This window comes from Hydra vulgaris, chromosome 11 (genome assembly GCF_038396675.1).
Source record: "Hydra vulgaris chromosome 11, alternate assembly HydraT2T_AEP".
Taxonomy (NCBI): domain Eukaryota; kingdom Metazoa; phylum Cnidaria; class Hydrozoa; order Anthoathecata; family Hydridae; genus Hydra; species Hydra vulgaris.
In genome coordinates, this window is record NC_088930.1 from 20,994,944 (window position 1) to 21,002,376 (window position 7,433).

A 7,433-nucleotide genomic window follows, 5' to 3' on the forward strand; every position below is an offset into this window, starting at 1 on the left:
ATTCAATCTTGAGATATCATGTTTCAAAATCTTAAAAATTATGTAAAACCATAAACATGAGAAAATCAAGTTTTTGTCTAAAATAATAATAAAAAGATGTTAAAAACCACCAGCAACATAGTATTCACACTCATTCTTTTTAGTTTTCAAAACAGGATATATGAATAGTTTTCATTCTCATTCTTTGTATTCATATATCCTTTTTTGATTGCTCTTAATTTTTTACTTTGTTTTTTAACGTTTGGACTGGATCGCTTTTCCATTCTTGCAACACATTTGCGATCTCGTGCAATGAATTTTTTAGCGGTTACCTTTCCGCGTAAGCCAAATGTCCTAAAACTGCATTAACTCCACCACTCCCATCATTGTAATTTAAAACAGCTGAGTTAATTGAACACTCAAATGTTCTTCTTTCAACAAAAACATTTTTGGGACAGCGAATCCATTCAACTGAGTTGAACGACTCATTAGTGTTTGGAGTTTGGCCGTGAACGCGTTTGTTTAATAAGTCATCTTCTGATAAAATTAAAAAAATCGGTTTTAAAAGGCAATGAATGGACATTGGTAAACTTATGGTGTTTTTGAATGCTTTTGTCTTGTTAGTCTTATCTAACTGCCATTTTCACCAAGAAAAGTCATCGCGTGGACACATTCCATGCCGCTGGTTCTCATCGATAAACGCAGTACAGTGAAACAACACTGAGCCAATTGCTTTTTTTCATGGCATAGACATAGAGTTGATTGTTTTTTCAGTCAATTTTCCCTTTCCTGATATGGGATTCTTTGTACTTTTATGCCCAGTGAAAAATAAAACCGCGTCCCACATGGGTTCCGTGTGGGATTGATGGGATTTATGTGGGACGGATTTTCCCATGTGGTATCCGTATGAAAATTTGTCATCTTAAACCCATGTGGGTAATCCCACATGGGTTACATGTGGGAACCATATGTGTGTATATATATACCCAGTGAAAAATAAAACCGCGTCCCACATGGGTTCCGCGTGGGTTCCGTGTGGGATTGATGGGATTTACGTGGGACGGATTTTCCCATGTGGTATCCGTATGGAAATTTGTCACCTTAAACCCATGTGGGTAATCCCACATGGGTTATATGTGGGAACCATATGGTATTTACACACATGGGAAATCCCACGTGGGTTTCCTGTGGGATTTGCATGGGAATTAATTTGAAAGCTGGAAACTAATAAGAAAAATTTAAATCGACATTGCATTGCGTTACGTTAATATTGTGTGAAAATATTTTATATTAATAAAGAGAATGGCAAGCAAGTATGTAAGTACCAAGAATAATTTTTATCTTTCTTTATAGAAATAAGATTAAGATTTGTGCAAATAGACGTATTATTAGGATAATATAATAGTTATTTGAATATAGATCTTGAGTAAATTATTTGCAAACAATTAACTGATGCAAGTTGAAATGTTGTCAAAAACCAATCTTGCATGCATGGAACACTGCAGTGTCCCACCAAGAAATGCAGGTTTGAAAGTCAAAGAATTCCCAATTTTCTTTATTAAAAAAAGAAAAAAATAGGATGGAGATGGGTTTCTGTAACTTTTTTTATGCTCCAAAACTTTTAACTTTAGATATAATAAGGTCCTTAAGACTTAAGGGACTTACGAACTACATTGACGAACAAAAACAGGATATTTACAGAAACTTTTCAATTTTTAATCTGGAGTACCACAGTGTTATTGAGAATAAAGCCTCTGGGTCCAGTTTTCAAAGTAATATGATCTAAGTAATGTTTAAATAAAATAATATGCTTTAAAATGCATATAGTTATACATATAACTCCTGATAGTTAACTATATGTATAACAAGTTATACATATAATTTGTTATAAAAACTTATTTTTTAAGGTTATACTTAAACAAATTAGTACCAATTAATTCAAATTCAAGATTTAGTTAAAGTTCAAGTTAATGTTCTTATTTATTCATTGTTTTTTGTTAATTTTATATTTATTTGTTCAAATTTATCAGTTAGTACTATATTTTACTACAGTAAGAATGTTTATCATTGTTGAACGTGATTTTATTAGTAACTTAATTTTACTATCAACATATTTTGACAACACCCTTTATACTTTAAATGCTGACAGCTTTACTTTTCTATTGATGTTAAATTTATTACGTTTCAATAACTCTGATTGAATTTTAACTGAGTTATTGTAAGCTTTGTAGGGGTTTTTATATCAAATGGTGTTGTAAATAAAGTAAAAATAATATATATATATATATATATATATATATATATATATATATATATATATATATATATATATATACATATTTATATATATATAATAAATATATATATACATATATATATAAATATATATATATATATAATATATATATATATATATATATATATATATATATATATATATATATATATATACATATTTATATATATATAATAAATATATATATACATATATATATAATATATATATATATATATATATATATATATATATATATATATAATATATATATATATACATAAATATATATATATATATATATATATTTATATATATATATATATATATATATATATATATATATATATATATATACATAAATATATATATATATATATATATTTATATATATATATATATATATATATATATATATATATATATAAATATAACATTAAAACAATAACATTGATACAAAATTTCACTTTAAAACGAATACCATTAACATTGTGATGATAATAGCATTAGGAAACTAGTATTTATGTATTATTATTATACTATAAATAAATAGTTTTTTAATTCATTTTATAAAATGGAGACTGACAACTGATAATTAATGGAAATAAATACAAATTATAAAAATCATCTAAACTTCATTTATTATTACCAAATACTATATTAATGATAGTCTACAAAGTTAAAATCAATTTAGAGCATTGTTATTAGTTCTTTTGCGATTCGCACTTCCACTTCTGTCTCTCAAATTTATAAAATAGGTGGTCAAAGCTTGCTCAATAGGTAGGTTCTCAGCATAACAATGCTTTTTTCTTACACTTTTTAAAGAGAAATAAGGCAAATTGATTACTTATTTTACCTAAATCGTAGGGTCATCTATGCATAATGATGTCAGATGATGACCCGGTTTATTGAACAACTTCACCTTTTATCAAACTCAGTCAATTTTTTGTCATCTCCCATTGAAAATGATGTCAGTTTTTGTTATCGTATTATGATGGTATATCTGAATTGTTAATATAATATAAAAAATGCATATACAATCAATTTTTTTTTGGGTTCAATTATACATTTATTCTCAACAGTACTAAAAGTAAAAAAACAAAAACATAAATTGTTCTTTCAGATAAGCAAGCTAATTTCTGAATTTAAATTGTTTTTCCTATGATCCTCTACAGTTTTAAGCAACAAAAGCAAGAAGTTTTTAGACCACATTGTTGGTGTAAATACCTCTAAAACCTGCTCATAGCTAGCATAAATTGTTTTACTTTTTTTTTAAATAAAATATTTTACTTTTTTTTTTTAATTCAATTTTTTAATTGACATTATTTTGGTCTCAACATCCCCTCCCCATTGTCAATTATTGTTAAACTCACACTGCCCCTCTATCTACTGGCATCATTTATGGCTGATCTCATAGCCTAAATACTATATATATATATATATATATATATATATATATATATATATATATATATATATATATATATATATATATATATATATATATATATATATATATATATATATATATATACATATATATATATATATATATATATATATATATATATATATATATATATATATATATATATATATATATATATATTATTTTTACTTTATTTACAACACCATCTGAGATACAACAAACCCTTACAAAGCTTACAATAATTCAGTTAAAATTCAATCTAAGTTATTGAAACTTAATAAATTTAATATCAATAGAAAAGTAAAGCTGTCATCATTTAAAATGTAAAGAGTGTTGTCAAAATATGTTGATAGTAAAATTAAGTTACTAATAAAATCACGTTCAACAATGATAAATATTCTTACTGTAGTAAGAATTAGTACTAGTTAACAAATTTGAACAAATAAATATAAAATAGTGAAAAAACAATGAACAAATAACTTGAACTTGAACTAAATCTTGAATTTGAATTAATTAGTTCTAATTTGTTCAAGCATAACCTTAAAAAATAAGTTCATATAATAAATTTTATGTATAACTAGTTATACATATAGTTAACTATCAGGAGTTATATGTATAACTGCATGCATTCAATGTACTTCGTAAGTCCCTTAAATTTTATGAACCTTATTATATATAAAGTTAAAAGTTTCAGAGCATAAAAAAAGTTTCCGAAACCTCCCTATCTCCCCCTATTTTAATTTTTTTTTTTAATAAAACACAATTTGACTTTCAAACCTGCATTTCTTTGTGGGACACTGCAGTGTCCCATGCATGCATGCTTGGTTTTTGACAACATTAGAACTTGCATCAGTCAATTGTTTGCAGATAATATACTCAAGAACTATATTCAAATATCATATGAACATGTTAGAGAATGTTCATATGATATTTGAACATCACAAATTTAATAATATTGTTGTGATATGTTATATAAATAATACCATAATAGATTATGATATGAAAATAAGATAGGATATGAAGGTAATGATCAAAGAATAAATTTACTTATAGAGATTTAGATGTTTGTTTATTAGTTTCAGAATATTATATTATGTGTGACCGCGGCCTTCTATAATAAAAGGCCTTGACATCGCGCAACAAAGTTGTTAAACTGAAGGCCAATTCCTAATACTTTGTTTACATTTTCATCTTTTAACATTAGACGAAAGTTTGTGTTCGCGCTTTTTTAATAAATCTCTAAAATGTGATTGGTTTATAAATTAGATAGCCCAACATCAAGACGATAACGTTGTAAGGTTCAAGGCGTTAACATTGTAAGGTAATAATATTGTCAAACTAACGATAAGTTTTTTTAATAATTAAAATGCCTTAAAAATGCCTTTAAAATGCTGTGTATCTCTTTGCAAGTCGAACTATCTCAACTACAACAAAAATATCAATTTATACAACTACAACTACAATATCAATTACAACTATAACAAAAATATCAATTCTCAACTACGACAAAAATATCAATTTATAAATTCCCGAAGAATCTAGATGAGAGAAAAAGATGTAGTAAAGCTATCCCAAGAACTGGTTTTATTGTTACAGACTATATAGCATTATGTCAACTGCATTGGCCAAATGAAGCACCTTTTGAAAGCAAATATGGGAAGCAATGACCTTTAAACCCACCATCTGTTTTTAAAATATTCCGTCTAGTTGTTTAGCCACACAAGCAAGTAAAGTTAAAAAAAATGTAACTTCAATCGGTTTTCGAAGCATTTTACCAGATGAGTTAAATGATTTTCTTAAAGAGGATGAACTTATATTTGACGATTTTTAATCTTTGTTAAGTGATAATAACAATGTTATTGTTTTCCAGCTTAATAAAAAAAGTTTGTACATACAATCAAAAATGTAAAATCTTGGTGTTCCATTATTTATTTTAGTAATTTTCAATGATTATTTATTTGTAGCTAACCATAATGGCACAACTTGTAATATTTCATATTTAGCTGTAAACAAATTAAAGTTAATAAAAACAAAATCAGCTTTATTTGAAGCAGTTAGGTTTTTAAAAAATAAAGAAAGTTCGCTTCTGTCAAATATTCTATTCGAACACCTTAATGCTATGAGAAAAGTTAATGTTGGTGAAGTTTTATATACTTCAGATATTATATGTAGAGCATATGAGTATTTTGCAATGCGACGAAGTTTATATGATTGTTTGTGTATTGACTACAAGTTGCCAAGTATAAGGACTTTAACCCTGTTGAGATATATTGATAAAACTTTTTTTTTTCTTGAATCGACTTTTGTTGGTGTTTTTTATTGTTGGTGATTTTTATTGTTACCATTTTTAGCAAAAAAAATTAAAAATACAGTTATCTTTCTAATATATAGATATATACTTTGTTATGGTTCTGCTTGTTATTGATACTATTTAATATTACATAAATATTCTTAATGAAATTTGAAATACGAAAAGCATGATTATCTTTTAACAATTTTATGGTTTTCTTTTTATATTTCCGTTTTTACTAGAGATTATTATTAGAAAACATAGACTGCCATTACACCCTACCTAATATAAAAATATATCAATATAAGTAAAAGTGAAAGTTTAATCGGCCTTCAGTTTTTACGGCATTTTGCGCGATGTCAAGGCCTGTTATTATAGAAGTCTACATCATTGAAAAAGTAGGTTTTTACATTTTTGTTTTTGTTTTTTTGTTTAACTACTTATCCTAATTGATCACTTTTTTTCAGGATTCTCCTCATGGGTTCAAGCTCATTACGCATAATATGTGTTCAATTACGCATAATACGTTAGTCATTGTAAGTAATAAATTAGGAAATAATTATTTGTGAAATATTGTAGTCATTAATGACTTCAAACTGGCTAATAATTAAAATTGCTCGACTAATAAGGTTCCTTATTAAAATTGCTCTCTCTCTCTCTCTCTCTCTCTCTCTCTCTCTCAGACTCTCTCTGTCTCTCTCTCTCTCTGTCTCTCTCTCTCTCTCACTCTCGCTGTCTCTCTCTCTCTCTCTCTCTCTCTCTCTCTCTCTCTCTCTCTCTCTCTCTCAATCTCTCTCTCCTCTCTCTCTCTCCTCTCTCTCTCTCTTATATATATATATATATATATATATATATATATATATATATATATATATATATATATATATATATATATATATATATATAAATATATATATATATTTATATATATATATATATATTTATATATATATATTTATATTTATATATATTTGTATTTATATTTTTTTTTTTTAGAAAATGTTTGAAGAAAGTTAGAAGATACTAAAAACCTTGGTATTATACAAGCCGAAGCGATTTAATTAATTCAATTGACAAAAAACGGCGTGTAAATCGCAAAAGAAAAAATAATATTTTTAATATTCGTTTTGGATGTATTGATTAATAGCATTTATTTTTAAATAAATTCATTTTGCAACACGTTTTTTAATTTTATAAAATTTCGTCATAATAGTTTAAGGTAAATCCCACAGGTTATAGGTGGAAAACATCACATGTAAAAGATCAAAAATGCTACACGTTTTGAATACCAAATGGGATAAAGTAGTAAATACCAGATTAAGTTAAGCCTCCCTGAAAGCTTCGATGATTAATTTTAAATTACTATTTAAGTAATTTTTAAATTAAAAGAATTTTAAAAACTATCATAGAAGCATTCGGACTTTCATTTGTCTAGTATTGACTACTTTTATACCATTTGG

At 25.9% G+C, this 7,433-nt stretch overlaps 1 long non-coding RNA gene across 1 annotated transcript; it reads left to right on the top strand.

Annotated features, from left to right (window-relative positions):
* The first annotated feature begins 1,230 nt into the window (after positions 1 to 1,230).
* LOC136087515 (uncharacterized) lies at positions 1,231 to 7,152 on the top strand. Its single transcript, XR_010641842.1, has 3 exons — positions 1,231 to 1,296; positions 6,441 to 6,509; positions 6,970 to 7,152. It is a non-coding gene; the product is annotated as an uncharacterized LOC136087515 (long non-coding RNA).
* Positions 7,153 to 7,433: the final 281 nt, after the last annotated feature.